Source organism: Amblyomma maculatum, chromosome 9 (genome assembly GCF_055883805.1).
Source record: "Amblyomma maculatum isolate TAMU_Amacu chromosome 9, ASM5588380v1, whole genome shotgun sequence".
Taxonomy (NCBI): Eukaryota; Metazoa; Arthropoda; class Arachnida; order Ixodida; family Ixodidae; genus Amblyomma; species Amblyomma maculatum.
This window is the reverse complement of record NC_139352.1, coordinates 42480275-42497745: the sequence shown is the minus strand read 5'-3', so window position 1 is coordinate 42497745 and position 17471 is coordinate 42480275. Positions and strand designations below refer to the sequence as shown.

Below are 17471 nucleotides of genomic sequence, written 5' to 3'. Positions count from 1 at the left end.
TCACAGTCATGGACGCTTGAATGTCAAAAGCCTTTCTGCGTGGTTCTAACCTCTATACCAACGTCAATACCAAACTTCAGACCCCGCATGACATAATTTACTTTAAATGTCATGAACATATTCTATTTATACTATTGAACATGTTCATGACATTTAAAGTAAATTATGTGATGCAGGGTTTGAAGTTTGGTATTGAAGTTTATGACATTCGTTTATGACAAAGGAGATAACATTATTTTGATCCTAGTTGCAAAGCAAAGGATATAGCACTTGTCTCGCGAATCTAATCATGCTCTATCTTTCAGTGCCAGTTCTTAAGCACCTCATTTAAAGATCGACTGCCGCGAATTTTATCTCTTGTGCTTGTTACTGTGATCGCTGAGTCCTAAAATCGTATCGTTACGAGGTTGCTGAGTAAGCGGCTTTGTTGATAGAAGCGTTTTAAAAGCTGACATGAAGCAGGCAACGTAAGCACATAAGAGTATTGCGCAGGACAGCTTAACGTTTTTAGAGAGTGCTATATTAGGCCAAATTTCGCCAAGGCCATGGTAGAATAATTTGACCTTGAAGCCAGGAACTTTCAGTTTCGTTTAAATTACGTCGGCTGCTAAACATTGCATAGACCTCTTACCCAATCGATCTTGAGCATTGCCCTTTACATTGATTTTGGTTGCGTTGAATAATTACATGCCCAACGAAATTGAACTCTGAAATTTTACATTTGACATTCACCTTTGACATGGGAGCTTGTCAACAAGCGGAACCAGCCCAAACAACGTTCGCTCTGCATCTTGGTTTAGGAGAGGTAGTCTTTCATAATTTTTGTGCATGGCATAAGCAACAGACAACTGCCCAAAAGCCAGTCACATAAGATGCACGGGTTCACAGTAGCGGACCGGATCGCGGATGGTCAGCGCACTTCTTGTGCCACGTGACCACTTATCCCCGAGTCGGCTCGGACGCAGAGCATTCACATGAAGGCAGCGGACAATACATGTGTGTCCTTCCCCAGCGTGTTTACGCTGTTTGCACGGATGCGAAAAACCTGCTACCGGGTTTCAACATGGGAGCATCGCGAAAACGTCTCGCAGCACAAAATGCTTGACATTGAAGCGTCTGGTGACGACGAAGGTGCCTTTGTGCTAAACAGCGGTCGTGCACGACAAAGCAGTGATTTTAAAAATGTGTTTCGGCATGCAAAACCTTATGCCAAATCATATTTATTAGCGGAATGTTGAGGTGGTCGGCGCGTTCAATGTTCCATATCGGTTGGTATCTCTCAACGAACGCGAAAAGCGTGACGGCTTCATCGTCATCATTGAACCCTTTCTTTCAAACTACACTCATATTAGTAGAAGTTCAGTTCAGTCGTGTCCAACTCTTCGTGACCCCGTGGACCATGTCACGCCACGCTTTCCGGTCTCTCACTATCTTCCTTACATCACATAACTTCATCTGCAGCGCCTCAAGGATGCCATCTAACCATCGCGTTCGCTGCCTACCCCTTCTCCGGCGACCCTCAACCTTTCCCAACATCAAATTTTTCTCCAGTGACTCCTCTCTTCTCATCAGATGACCAAAGTAGCTGAGCTTTTACTTTAGAATTTGACCCTCCAATGAGCACTCAGGTCGACAATATCGACTGATTTGATCTTCTGGCAGTCCAAATAACCCTCAAGAGTCTCAGCCAGCACAGCAATTCAAACGCGTCAATTCTTCGGCGGTCAGCCTTCTTCACAATCCAACTCTCGCATCCATACATTACAACTGGAAAGACCATAGCACGAGTTATACGGATCTTGGTTGGTAGACTAATGTATCTGCTCTTTACTAGGCGGTCAAGGCTAACCATGGCTCTCTTTCCCAGAAGCAGGCGTCTCCTAATTTCATGGCTGCAGTCTCCTTATATTAGCAGAAACGACACCGCAAAAAGAGCACTCATGCATGTGCACAAGGTAAAAAACACACGTTATAACGACGCAGTATCGAAAATGCGAAGCAAACAACGCCGAGGGAACGAGACACACGAAAAGGAGGACGTGCAATGCTACACTCAAATTCCAAATACAGCGAGCGCTTCGAAAGGAAAGCCATCCGCATAATGCAAAGGCGATATCATTTCGGATAGGTAACCAGACGGATCAGCCTTCATTGACAGACCGAGTAACGATAAATCAAAAAAGAGGAAAACCAGCCCCGGTCCACCACCGTGGGCTGAGTAAGGCGCTTGCGTTTTCCATCCAGACCACGATCCGAGCCCGCCAAAAATTATCGCAGCTCGCTCAACGTCACTGAAAGCAGTGACGTTTACGTCACGTGACAGGACAATCGTGCTTCACTGTAGAAGAACTACAGAATAGACTAGTTGGTGTTGCTTCATAATGTTGGTTTAACAGTGCAAAACAGATAAGACCAAGAAACGAGACACGGTTCGTGGCATCGTCTCTTTCTTGGTCAGTGTCTGTCTTGCGCTGTTAAACCAACATTATGAAGCGTTTAATTGCGCGGACCGGTGCGCTCATCTGAACTTACTTATAAAGGCATATAAGAGGAGCGGAGCGGAATTGTGGATGGTCTCCACCTCCGCGGTCCCGACATTTTTTAAGTTACACACGGCAACTTTATGTACACACCTATGGCGCATTTGGTTGGGGGGACGAGAGGAAAGGCGCTGAGCAGTACAGAGCAGTACAGGAGCACGCCGATCGAGGGTGTAACTGTCCTCCCACGGGAACGCTCTCTGGTTGTCGAGAGCAGAGTGCCACAACCATGTGAATGCACCTCTCTCCCCAACGTTCTCCGCCGGCCCGCAGCGGCGGCCGCTGCAACCCGAGGAGAGGCTAACGCTCCGTGTAGAACCGCTTGTTTTGTATGCCTTTGTTCTCACAACGCGGCGAACTGCCTCCTTTGGCCTTGTCGACGCCAGCAGCGACTCTCAAACATGCATTCAGCACCTGAGCAATGCTTTCCGCTCACCGAGTTCCGACGTTTTGAAGCCGCCATTTTGAGCGTCGCTGACTCAAGAGAGAAAAAAAATGGCGCGGATATGACGCTTTATGCCACGTGGCTCCCTCTACTCTCGCTTTAGACGAGGGAGCAGCCGGGAAGCACTCGAGTGCTTTCAAGGGAGGAAAAGCCCTCCTCCTCTACCATTGGAAGCCAGTGATTCTACTCCTGCTTTCCCACTGGAAGGCGCCCGCTTCTCACTTTCGAAGTGCTCTCGAGTGCGCCTGCTCTCCCCCTCGAATTCGCCATTAATCTGGTTCCCGTCAAAAATGTCCAGTCATAAGTGCAACTTCCGTTTAGTTAAGTGGAAGGTCCACTTATAACTGAGCCTATTTTGACGCGTATGTGGAAATAGATTAACAGTCTAGAGGAGGAGGAGGAAACAACTTTATTCCACGCACTATTAGGCGTCGAGAATGTCCTGAGCCAGGGTCACCAACGCTACATGGTCTTTCAGCTGGTCAGAGACTAGACCTGGAGGGTGTGGAAAGTGCGGTGACTGAATTGCAACAGGGCAGCAAAACGTGCTGTTTTGAGTTTGCATAGTGTTCGGAACAATTTCGGCATGCTGGGGAATGTCTAATTCAAGTAGTTCTTGATACGAAAATGATGCGTTTTTCTTGGGGACCACACTGTTAATCTGCATGCACCCGGAGACCACGGAAACCTGTTTTTTTGCATTGCTGAGAAGATGTCTATTTTAATGCGAAAGCATTTCTTGCCTCATGCTTTGCGTGATCAGAAAGTGTGATCGAAAAACCTCCCTCGGACCGGTGTCGTGGCTATGAATCGAACCACCATCCGAGCAGATGAGCTCCCTTTGCCATGTGCGGCCGAAAGGCTGCAATTGAATTCAATACGCGCCAAACCGACCGTTTCAGCGCCCACTGAGAGAAGAACTTTTCCTCAACGGGCAATCTCCGCTAATACGTGTACCGTCGCGTATCTCCCCCACTGGCTCTCCCTTGACTCTTTCATCACATATTATTTTTCTATAGTTCACTTTACACCATTTGTGTCTCGTGACTTCCCCTTTTTTTCTTCCTTTCCTGGCTCCTGACATTGTGGGAAGCAGATCGTAATTCTCCTTGTGTAGTGCAGGAATGCTAGCGGCAATAATGATGACGATGCACTTAGTGATCATGATTGCAGCATCGACAATGACGGTCCATTTAGTTTAAAATGATGCTGGTGATAGTAGCAATCAGACAAAATAGCGGCTAATTTCAATGCGAAGCTTAAGCATTACCCTAATTCAAACCGTCAAATCATGTATAACCACGCTCAGCACCGCTCTTCCTCATACCACTCAGTTCCAGCCATGCTTAATCCCCCCTCCCCCTCCTATTTTGTGCAGCTGTTAGGTGGGTACACATATATTTCCTGGCGCTGGTGCTAAACGCTGCACGCCGCTTCTATATGTGTCATCTTCCGCCTGCATGTAAGTTCAGATTTATACGATCGATAAAACCATTTCCAATTTAACAATTTGAAAACAAATTTGCCAATTTTGTTTATTTTTGCCGTAGCATAGGCAGATACAGGCAACGAAAATTTTGGGGCATATTCACCCATCCCTTACAACTTTTATATCCACTCACCCCCTTCCCCCAGTGCAGGGTAGCAAACCGGATTCTTTTACGGGTTAACCTCCCTGCCTTTCCTTCTCATCTTCCTCCTTGAGGCATATAAAAATTTATTAATCAGAAACAGAGAAATGCTGGTCATGCTGCCTAACCTACATAGACCACAGAGGGCAAAATTTTGAGGTGAAAAGTTTGCCCATTGTATTTATTTGAATGTCCGCTATGCTTGCAATCACTATAAATAACTTTAAGCTACTCAGATGGCCTACACATCCACGACTCTGGCAGGAGCAGCTGGACTTTTCTCTCAACATTTTCTCTTTAATAAGTATTTAAGCATGCAAAGAGAATGTTTATTAACAATCTTACAAACGATACATCCATGTGTTTAGAAAACGTTTTATTAAAGGGGGATGCGGGGCTAAAGGGTCAATTTTTGAACTCTTGTACCGATTTCGATAAAGTTTTCAGGGATGGCTTATCTTCCTCTTACTGGAATATAACTAAGTTTCATCACCTTAACACAAATAGAAAGAAGGTTGCAGCCGTCATAATGAGTAATTATGTTTGTCATCTTAGAAAAACAATCATTGCTAAAATCATGAGGATGCACTAACCATTTGCGCCTAGATAACTTCTAGGTAGTTCATTCTGCAGGATAAGGCAGATTGCAGATTTTCTATGATACTATTGTGAATCTCTGAGCATTTTATAAATGAACTTGATTTTTTCTGTTGTCATTGCATGCCACATATTTGATTTTTCTTTTCTTAAGGAATAATTAGGAATCCAAAAGGAACCATATCTTGTTCCCAACAAACTTTTACTTCAGAAACCACCTTAAAAGCAGCCTTTGGCGGCAGAGTTTAGAAATGGTAGTTTTCTAAACTTTCATCACTAAAAGCACGGCGAGATGGTTGTTCATTAGCGAACCTCCGTGTTCGCGACCTAATCAAGGCACTCTGATATTTTTCTGCACTAAACTGTTGTAAGTGTGCTTTGATATTGTTGATGTCATCAAGATACGACCCTGGAAAAAATTTTTCCAACTCATATATAGTTGTTCAAGGTGCGCTTCAATTCACAAATGTAAAGACACATCAAGAATGTAATCCTTCATGGTGCTTCAATTGCAAGACTCTTAACCTCCTGCTTAAAAAAATCCCACTTTTGAAAGATTGATAGATCGGCATGAGCCCACGTGTCTTTGAAGCCCCTCCTGCGTACCACCGGGCTCGCCCAACAGCGCAAGTAATTTTGCGCGCATTGGAGACCGCAGAATCCCAAGGGATCCCTGCTGACCTTCTCTAAGCAGTACAACCAGTATTTCGGCTGGTTTCCCTATTTTGGGAGTAAATAAAGAGCTTGTCATCACTATCGGCAACGCCCAGTGGCAGATCTCGAGATTGATTGATTCATAGGAAAGGAAAGACGCGGTGTCTCACTTGTTTTCTGTGGACACCTCAACCGCGCCGTAAGAGAAGGGAGGAAGGTGGGAGTGAAAGTGGAAAGAGAGAAAGAGGAGCCGTAGTGTTACGGAGTAATTTCGACCACCTGGGGATCTTTAACGTGCGCTGACATCGCACAGCACACAGACGCCTCTTCGTTTGGCCTCCATCGAAACGCAGCCGCCGAGGTCGGGTTCGAACCCGGGTACTCCGGCACAGTAGTCGGGCGTCTTACCACTGCACCACCTCGTCGGGGCACAGATCTCAGGATGCATCTGCAACAGAACACAACTTTTTAAACAGTTCAAGATCAGATGCACCATGCTCAAACTGGGCATAGTCCGGAGGCTTGGGGTCGGGAGGTTCACTAGGTGGCGGCTTGATGTCCTGTGAATTATTAATGGCCACTGCTTCATGCGGAACCGCGGTGTTAAGCTTTTCAGAAGCGTCCAAAACGTCCGATATGTCCATGATGTGCTCCGACACACCATCATCATCTTTAGACAAGGAGCCCTGACGCAACATGTCGGCATAGGTCAAGACACAGGCACCTACTGTGTGACCGAAACGACGACACTGGGTGCATCGAGGCGTTCGGCACTGCCGCCGGACATGTCCAACTCTGCTGCACCGAAGATACAGCGGAGGCCTGCCGGGAACGATTGTCAACGCCTGAATCCCCAACACACTCGGGGTATGAAAAATGCTGGAAGATGAAACACCGTCTTTCAGCATGATTTACATTTCCCGGTTTGCTGTCTCCATGTATTTCGTAGCAGGGAGGACAGCGGCCGATGTAGCTCAGTTGGAGCACCGGAGGCGATATTCGGAGGTCGTGGGTTCGGTTCCCACCATCGGAACATTGTTTTTCTTCTACTTTGTTTCATTCTCTTTCCCCTAAACAGATTACATTACTAATTTATGTCATTATCGATGTAAAAATTAAACACAAATTACAATCCCCAATGCTTTCCTGACCTCGCCGACTGTTGGCTTCTTTCGTTCATGTATTAACGCGGTAGCGTTAAGGAGCTCGTGTCGCAGAAAAGCCGGTGTCGTCGGCGTCCAGTGAGCGATAAATCCCGGCATGCACTTCATAAATAAACATAAAAAGCAAGTTCCAAGATGGGCTGGGTGGGAATCGAACCAGGGTCTCCGGAGTGTGAGACGGAGACGCTACCACTCAGCCACGAGTTTTTTTTTTTTCTTTATTGCCGGTCATCACCAACACACAACAAAACCAACAAAAACGCGCTACAATCAAATGCTCACAGCAGAGCGGTTGCCACAAGCATGACACTTAATACAGAAGCCGGCAGGCTCATACGAGTTGCCTTTGTCAAGTTAAAATTCCTTCAGCTCGCATAGTGGTTCGACTCTTAAAATCCAGTCTGGCACAGTGGTCTTCAATTTGTGCATTTCAACCAATGCGTGTATACTCTCGCGGAAGTAGAGCCTTGCAGGGCGGGCGTCAGGGTCACAGTGAAAACCCGCCATTCTGGACCGCCATAGACTGTGCAGGCCTATTAGCATAACCGTATCAAGTGGAATCCCATCATTATTTTCAGTTGGCAGGAATCTAATCCCGTATGAGTCTAATGGTAATTCTTTTTTAACAGTTCGTTGCAGCACGTCTCAAAAATAGACGCCCTCCCAACAGTGCAGAAATACATGGTCTATTGTCTCTGGCTGTTTACATATTAAGCAAAGTGAACTCCATGGCAGATAAAAGCCCTTGCTTTCAAAAAAAGTTTGTACCGATAATGTTCCTGTATGTAACTTAAAGAAAAACGTCTTTACCCCAGGAGAAACTGGCATTCTTTTGACCCGCTTCAGTACGTCTTGACCTAGACGGCCGCTTACAAGGCTCTGTACACAGGAACAGGGAAGAAGTCGTCACGAACAGCTTTATACAGGTTCTTCTTTTTCACTGAACTTAAGTATTCTGTCGAGAAGCGAGCTGACACAATTCGAACACTGCTGACAATCTCTTTGAAAAAACTAGAAAGACGCCCTGGCATGCTTTCCGTAGCAACAACGAAATTGGGCAACGCCCGCGCGAGCCTCACTTGGCACACAGTGCGCAAAAAGGGGTCGGTAACGTCGCGAAAGAAAATGAATCTGTTTACAAGCTGGCGCACAAATAAGTGAGAAAGCCCGAGACCTCCGTCTTTAATTGGCCGGAACAGGTTATCCCGACTACATCTTTCCCAGCTTGATGCCCATACAAACACAGCAAAGATTCGGTGTAGCTTTTGAACACTCAACCTAGAACAATGAAGTGCTTGCATGACGTACCACACCTTGGCAACAAAAAATAGATTACACACAGTGGCTCGTGCAAAGATAGACAGCGGCACTCCTTTCCACTTGTCAGCCTTCTCCCGTATTTCCTGAACTTGGGCTCGCCAAAATGGCTTGCTGTCTTCATAGAATTCTAGAGGTACACCCAAATACTTCACGGGTGTTGTAACCCATGTAACGTTGGCAAAAAAGTCAGGCGTTGATGTCCACGCCCCGTGCCAGAAGCCAAGACACTTTCCCCAGTTTACTGGACTTCCTGTGGTCGCACTAAAATCTTTCACAACTTCAACTGCGGCGCAAATACTTTCTTTGTTCGCACAAAACACTGCCACATCATCAGCGTACGCTAAAAGTTTGACCTCAGACTTGTACAGTTGAAAGCCCTGAACAGATGGATTTTGCATAATAGACAGGCATAAAGTTTCGATATAAATGCAGAAGAGGGCTGAGGGGACAACCCTGACGTACCGAACGCCGCACATTTATGGGTTCCCCTAATACTTTATTAACAATCAGTCGCGTTGTGCAGTTTCGGTACGCCAGGGCTACGCCCTCTCTGATAATAGAACCGACATTGATATAATCCAATATTGCAAACAATGCATCATGTGGAACACAGTCAAACGCCTTTTCTAGGTCGAGCTGAAGAAGCGCGACCCTCGCGCAAGCAACGTCACAACATTCCAGCACGCACCTCGCCTTATGAATATTTGTTATAATAGACCGGCCCTTTATACCACACGTCTGGTGGGAACCAACGATCCACTCAGCCACGAGTTCGACGCTTGAAAGCGGTACAAACGCGCTTCTAGTGAATGCGGTGTTGCCTTAGAAACATGCCGTAGAACGTAATACTGCAGTGTATATCGGTAATTATGAGCATGTTACTTACAGAAGTCGCAGTTACACGAGTAGCGAAGTACGTTTCCGCTACATTTCTTCTGCGCTCTGCGCACATGCAGAGCCATCTTGGGGCAAACACAGAAGAACCCCGACGCAATGTGCGGCGCTGCCCCGACATGTGGCGCGCCACTCGCCCCTGACGTTTCGCCGTGCACCCTCACAGGTTGTAGAATCAAGCGTCTTTCCTTTCTTTAGATCACTATCTTCGCTCACCCGCTTCTCCCCTTCGGGCCGCGCGGGTACCGGTGCGAGGATGCCCCACTACCCTTGCGTTTAGTAAGTCTTCTCGACGAGGTGCAATAACGCTATCGCGTTCCACTCTTGAAGGCGAAGCTTAAGCGTCCTCCAAATTTTTATAACGAGCACACTCATTTCCCCTTCATTTATCTGCTTATCCCTGGACAGCGCCACTTTTCTCGCTCTACGGCCTGAACAGTGCCATACGGCTCTAAAGTTTCCACAATCCGGCGATGTTCCACAGGGCGTGGGAGCCAAAGCAGCTTCAACTTAATATTTCTTGTTTCCGGGTCCAATATGCATTTCAGGCCTTTCACGCGTACCTCCGCCAAGTCCACAAGTTTCTGTTTTGATACGCTGTTCTCACAAGTCATCATCCAAACATAGCTCATTTGATATTCTCCAATGCAGACGATATTCGAAGGTCCATGACACGGGCTAGGGCATCCCTGAAGTCAGGCGCTCGGTAGGGACGGCCATTTAAGTCACCATGCAAAAATACAGTATTGAGCACTACATTACCGGATGGCAGATGAAGCAGCACAATCTTGTAGGTGTCCATGATGTCCTCAGAAGATGCAATAATAATAATAATTGGTTCACAGGAAGGGAAAGGCAAAGTATCTGTCACACTTCTTCTGTGGACACCTGAACCGCGCCGTAAAAAAAGCATGAAGGTGGAAACAGAAAGGGGAGCCGTAGTGGAGGGCTAAGGAGTAATTTCGACCACCTGGGGATCTTTACCGTGCGCTGACATCGCACAGCATGCGGACGCCACTTCGTTTCGCCTCAATCAAAGCGCGGCCGCCATGGTCGGGTTCGAACCCGGGAACTCCGGCACAGTAGTCGGGCGTCTTACCACTGCCCCATCCCGGCGGGGCGAAGATGCAAAACCTCTTCATAATTCCCCTCGTCTACAGTGAGTACGATATCGAGATTCCGCGAGTGAGCGATACTGCGCCTTTCCTTTCCTGTAAACGAATCATGAAATGCCGTATGTACTGTCACGAGAGGTCATGACGTCACCAGGAGATTCATGCATACACGAAGCTGACCCCGCCAGGCGTCCGATCGATGCGTTGCGCGGCGCCTTTCATTTGCCGCTTCCTCGAACGCCACATGAGTGGCAGTTCCCGGCCCTACGGGGCAGGGACGGCAGGTCAACGCCGCTTGCGCCGGGAGCTAGCCTGCCATCGAATTTTTACCTGTTGCAGGCCGTCATTGCACCCGCCACCGCTTCGGTTGTGGCGGACGATGGCTGTTTTTTTGCGGCGCGCGTCTTTCTCTCCCTCTACCTTTTCATTTCTTCTCTATTTTCTCCTGTGTCGCCCGACTACTGTGCCGGAGTACCCGGGTTCGAACCCGACCTCGGCGGCTGCATTTCAATGGAGGCGAAACGAAGAGGCGTCGTGTGCTGTGCGACGTCAGCGCACGTTAAAGATCCCCAGGTGGTCGAAATTACTCCGTAGCCCTCCACTACGAGCCGCATTTCGATGGAGGCGAAACGAAGAGGCGTCGTGTGCTGTGCGACGTCAGCGCACGTTAAAGATCCCCAGGTGGTCGAAATAACTCCGTAGCCCTCCACTACGGCTCCTCTTTCTTTCTTTCCACTTTCACTCCCATCTTCCTCAATTCCCTTACGGTTGCGGTGTCCACAGAAAAACAAGTGAGACAGTTACCGTGCCTTTCCCTTCCTATAAATAAATCAGTTTAAATCAGTTTTCTCCGGTGTCCGCACGAGGCAGCGGAGGTGGCTCAGCTACAAAGCCAATAGGGCCCGTGCATTTTCTTTTCCTTCTTCCTACAGCCACAGCAACGCCACACCACACAGAAAACAGAGGCAGACCCAGATATCTAGGAGGCGTTAAAAATCACGAGGAACTTTAGCGACAAAGGCGAAATCCTGAGGTCTCTAATTCTTTAGCGTTCCTGCCATCTGCAAGCCCACACTAGAGCGCGCGCAAAGGAACGCCACGCGACAGGAGCGCTGGCGTACCATCCAAACGCACACTTGTCGGAGAAAGTGTGACAGATACTGCGCCTTCCAGAAATCTCATCTTCTCTAGCGTTCCTGCCATCCTCAATCCCACATTTGAACGCGTGCCAAGGAACGCAAAGGCGACAGCCGCCGCAAAATTCGGTGGCAGGCTAGCCCCCTCCACAGGCAGCGTTGACATACCAGTCCCAGCCCCGTAGGGCCAGGAACAGCCACCTTTCACAGATCGCGCGTTGAAGTATGGTATTGCAGATGGCAGACACGCATTCCGCCTCGGTCAATCAGCACGCCTCAACCATTAAAGGCTATCACCTTAATACAGCAGGCATCAGCAGTGTCTGAAATTGATTTACAGTATAGGAAAGTCACAATTGTCTGGGGACAGATTGATTGATTTATCGGAAGGGAAAGGCGCGGTAACTGTCTCACTTGTTTTCTGTGGACACCTCAACCGCGCAGTAAGGGAAGGGAGGAAGGTGAGGGTGAAACTGGAAAGCGAGAAAGAGGAGCCGTAGTAGAGGGCTACGGAGTAATTTCGACCACATGGGGATCTTTAACGTGCGCTGACATCGCACAGCACACGGACGCCTCTTCGTTTCGCCTTCATCGAAGCAGCCGCCGAGGTCGGGTTCGAACCCGGGTACTCCGGCACAGTAGTCGCGCGTCTTACCACGACAGCCACTTGGGCCACGCCGTAAGGGAAGGGAGGAAGGTGGGAATGAAAGAGGGGAAAATGGAGGTGCTGTAGTGGGGATCTTTAACGTGCGCTGACATCGCACAGCACACGGACGCCTCTTCGTTTCGCCTTCATCGAAGCAGCCGCCGAGGTCGGGTTCGAACCCAGGTACTCCGGCACAGTAGTCGCGCGTCTTACCACGACAGCCACTTGGGCCACGCCGTAAGGGAAGGGAAGGTGGGAATGAAAGAGGTGAAAATAGAGGTGCTGTAGTGGAGGGCTACGATCCACAGTGCTATAACTGCTTTGGCCTCATCGAACTTTAGTGGTCCGAAGTGCTGTCTAGAATTTTTAGACATTTTACACGGACATGCGTGATGACAAATGACAAAGCCTGACAACATACATGGCTAAGAACAATGTACACCGCACAAAGCATAGCTCATTTGATTCCATTCAATACAAAAGGTACCAGCGCAGGCCACCACAGACGCTTCAATGCCACACTACAAAGCCTGCACAAATGATCCAAACGTTTAGGTACTTTTCAACGTCCATGAGTGTTGGCTGAAAATAGTCACGTTTTTTATCCTCTTTTATTTCTTTCTCACAATACTACCACCTGTTAATTTGATTCTTATCGCAATGCAATACACGGTGCAGTGGTAAGACGCCCGACCACTATGCCGGAGTACCCGGGTTCGAACCCGACCTCGGCGGCTGCGTTTCGATGGAGGCGAAACGAAGAGGCGTCCGTGTGCTGTGCGATGTCAGCGCATTAAAGATTCCCAGGTGGTTGAAATTACTCCGGAGCCCTCCACTACGGCTCCTCTTTCTCCCTTTCCACTTTCCCTCCCACCTTCCTCCCTTCCCTTACGGCGCGGTTAAGGTGTCCACAGAAGACAAGCGAGACAGTTACCGCGCCTTTCCTATAAATCAATCAGTGGCTCAGCTAGTAGAGCCAGTAGCAGGCCCGTGCATTTTCGTTTCCTTCTTCCTACTGTCAACAACAACAAGATGCAGAGGAGCCTAGACGCTCGCCCGAACAGAGAATAATGTTTTGCCTAGCGGATACACCAAGATGCAGAGCAGCCTAGACAAACCAAAGCTATTTGGAACATTGCTACTTGAACCCGCATCACAACGTTCAAGAATGGGCCATGCATCATGTTCATAACTTCATCAAGTTCCACTTGCAAGACAGTGACCGTCTACATAGTCTTCTCAAAGTTCCATCTGTGCCACTCCTTCATTTAACCTGGGTCGAAAGGTCCTGTCCTCAGAAGGTAAACATTCTTTGTGAAAATAACAGTGGTAATGTAGGTAGTGATTGTAAGAGAAAGGCTTTTGCATTAATGCAACTAAGCAGACGAACTGACCCTCATGACATAGCGGTTAATCCGATTGAGGGCATGGTGAACCCCGCTTTCATGTCAGTCTGTATTATCAAGCTAGCGGGTCCAAGGGCATTTTGCACAATGGCATGAAATCACTGAAAAAAAAAAAAACATTTTTCTCTTGAGTTGTATCCAAATATTACAGGAGTGGCAGTAGCAATACACTGTGACTTGCTTTCCTGCCCTCTTTCTCAGGCGCTGCTATCATTGTGGCACGTGAGAGCCTGCATCAGAGCAGTGCTCCCTGCGTGCATGCCGGAGCAGGTGGTCATTCCTGATGAATGTTTTGGGACAAAGGTGGCATGCGAAGGGCTGCTCTCTGGTGTGAGTGCGCATGTGAACGCCCAAGTGGTCTTTACGCATGAAGGACAGGCAACACTGGTCACACCGAAATGGCCGCTCGCCCATGCGACCGCGCTCGTGGCGAACCCGATCCATCGTGTTGGTGAACGTCATCGACAGTAGTGGCACTGCGGAGAATTTTGGGTGACTGCACCTTGACTCCTGGTAGTGGTAGCCTAGGTACAGTCAGGAAGAGAACTCAACAAGAATGTGGTGGCACGCTGCTACAGCACACAGGACATCTTTTGATCTAGGTTATGAAATAAAAGTACAGCTACACAGTCGAAGGAAGGGAAACAAAGGTTAAAGGGAGCCTCATATTGCTAGACAATGTTTTAATAGGTGGAGTTGTCTTGGTATTGGCATCTCTTGCATTTCTTCTACACCAGAATGCAGCTGCCATGGTGAACATTCGGACCAGCCATAGATCCTTATTAATGCAAAAGCATTAGTAGTTTATGTTGGCACCAGAAGTGTATGCAAAATGTGTCTGGAAGTTGGTGCCCTTGTGACATCACCAAGTGACAGATCAGTCAATGACCAGATGAAAGTTCTAAGTCATGCTGTAAGGAAGTGCTCTATCGTTGAGTCATTAATCTTGTGATATGAAACTGTCAAGTGATGTAATTCATGTCATTTGAATCATGCATCAAAAAGTGCTGAGCCCCGCCGGAGTGGTGCCATGGTTAAGGTGCCCGACTACTCTGCCAAAGTACACGGGTTCGGTCCCGTCGGCAGTTGCTTTTCAACAGCGGGGAAACATGGTGGCATCCATCTGCTGTGCGATATCAGTGAATGGTAAAGAACCCCAGGTCATCGAAATTTCCAGCGTCCTCCCTAACGGAGTGTCTCATAGCCTGAGTTGCTTTGGGACATTAAACCCTACTAAACAAACCAAACCAAAACGTGCTGAGTCATGCCGTGTATGCAAGTAGATGTAGAAAGCTGACGACTACAAGACACCAATGTAGCACCAATGCTAATGCTTTGGCACTCTCCCAATGCAGTTTCTGCAGTGATCTCTAAAATTTTATAGGCAGCTTCAGACAGGCATACCAGATCACAAACTGTATGCACGCACCACTACCACATGATGAAAAATTCCCTACTCTCAGCAATTTGTTACTCAGAGGAGTGACGGTTGGCAGTGATCCGGGCAGAAAATATGCGAGAAGGGCGGTCAAGTGAAAGCATTTAAGCAAGCCCATCCACAACAGCTGATCCATGCGCCCTCTTGCTCTCGTCTCATTTGCATTACTTGTGCAGCTCCAAAAGCTTTGTTACAGTTAATTTTAACATGAATGACGAGCACTAACTGCGGCAAATTAAACATTCGAAAGTGATCGACACATTCTTGTGGTGAATAAATGATTAAGTTGCGCCCTTTATCTCTCGTCTCATTTGCATTGCTCGTGCAGCTCCAAAAGCTTTGCTACAGTTAATCTTGACACGAATGACGAGCACTAACTGCGGCAAATGAAACATTCGAAAGTGATCGACACATTCTTGTGGTGAATAAATGATTAAGTTAGGCTTCTAAATGGGCCCGAATAAATGAAACGAAATGCATACTGATCGAGAGGCTCTTGTATATTTTTATTGCTTTTACTTATTTCTGTGATGTGTTCTAGCTTGAAGTTTATTGGATAAAAGTATCTAAATATTTATGAACCATAAATGTAACCATTTTTGCTCGCTCTGGGTTTTTCACTGGTGACGATGCAACACAAAAGGACTAAATTTGTTAACTTGTACAGTGTACTGTCTCATCCTAATCTAACCTAGCTATATGTGTCCCATAACCTAGCTATGGGACGCATATATAGCTTTGGCGGACCTGTCTAAAGTTACTCATTCTTTGCTTTAGGAGAAAATAAATGGATTGAAGATTGAAGTTTATTGGTCACGTGCCATCCTAGTTAATGAAAAAGCATGCATTCTGCATATTTTATTATTGCTTCACAGTGTTTATTTTAGAACATATGTTTGCCAGCATGAACCAGCAGGTCACAGCACACGAGTACACATAATGCACGAGTGAGTGGAATTGGTGTAGAGATTACTCCGCAGTGCATTTTTCATTAATAAGTAGTAACATGAACTGGTCATTTCAATAAAATGATAACACAGAATGAAAGCAATTGATTTTTGCTCTGCGTAGCTGCTATCTGACACAAAAGTGCCTGAGTTGCAGCTGGGTGAACCAGAGTGTCGAACCTGAAATGAAGCAAAAACTAGAACTGAATCCGAATTTTTGCCGAAAACCAAAACAGAACCCGAACCTTTTCCATCTTTGAGCTGAACCCGAATGAGAACAAATCCGCGGAACCGTTCCGAACTGGTTCACAGTATGGTTGCGACCCGCTTTTTTCTGTCAACTTACCCTCGTTATTTTTTCATCACTAGTGATGAAGCGCTCTTCTCGCTACTTGTAAACCACTCTTCTCGCTAATTTTAAAAGCCCACAGCACACTGCAAACACCACAACCATATTTAAAAATCGTCCCCTTGCAAAAGGATGAAAAGAACAAAGGAAAATACAATGCCACGTACATAACACCTATCTCTGGTTTCGGGCTATCATTTCATCCCGAACACGGATGGCTACTGCACTGCGCAATGGGGCCGCTCATGGAGAAAGTTGCCCCATCTGAGAGCTTAGCTTCAAAGGCAGTGAAATAATAGCATATAATTTGTATGTTGACTTACATATTTAGATAAATAAATATATAACCATGTACAACTCAAAAAACAAAATGACAAATGTGTTAGAAAAATGGCACGTAAATCATTTCATTTCCCTATCAATCAACAACGGCGCATCACATAGGATGTGCATAATGGTCGTGTGCGTTGCGATGCCAGCAGATGCAGTTTGATTAACCGAGACTTCTGAGTGATAAGTCGACACTGATGGTGGGAAGGCCACCTCGGGCAACAATTTACCGTTCTGTTCTTGAGATGTCTCTGACCTTAGCGCAAAGATGATTCCATAATCCATAAGTCGATTTCCCCTGTTGTCTTCCCTTCCTTTTGTCCCTAGTTAGGTGTACTTATTGTATTTCCCTCGGCAAGTTAAACTATATCAGGAGTGAAGCTCCAATGTTCAACTGTAAAGACTGGGTAGAGTAAGGAACTGAGTGGAATTGCTGGTAGGAGTATTAATGCACAAGCTCTATTTGATGTGCTGTCGTTCAGCCCGTACAAGTACGATGTTGAAAACAAGAATCAGTTTCATTGCTTTATCCACCATCACTGATACGGATATCTAACATTATCTAGAAAGGTGGCAGTGAAAGCTAGAACTGCACTATTGGGAGAGTAATCTGGTGTGGTCTACAGGTTGCACAGCAACAAGAGAGGTATGAACAAAAACGTTGAAAAGAAAAGGAGGGGCAAGGAACCTGCGATTAGGCCCCAAGGAAAAAACAAAGAGGAGCGAATGGCAGTAATTGTGCAATCCATAAACTGCAGCGTGAGAAATTGAAAGAAAAGCCAGTGAGGTGGTGGTACGAGGTTTGCCTGAAGCAATACAAGAAGTAAAAGAAAGAACAAAACAAGAAAAGTGTAAATGGA

At 46.9% G+C, this 17471-nt stretch overlaps 1 pseudogene; it reads right to left on the bottom strand.

Annotated features, from left to right (window-relative positions):
* Positions 1-3409: 3409 nt before the first annotated feature.
* Positions 3410-10046, bottom strand: LOC146178934 (uncharacterized; annotated as a pseudogene).
* Positions 10047-17471: the final 7425 nt, after the last annotated feature.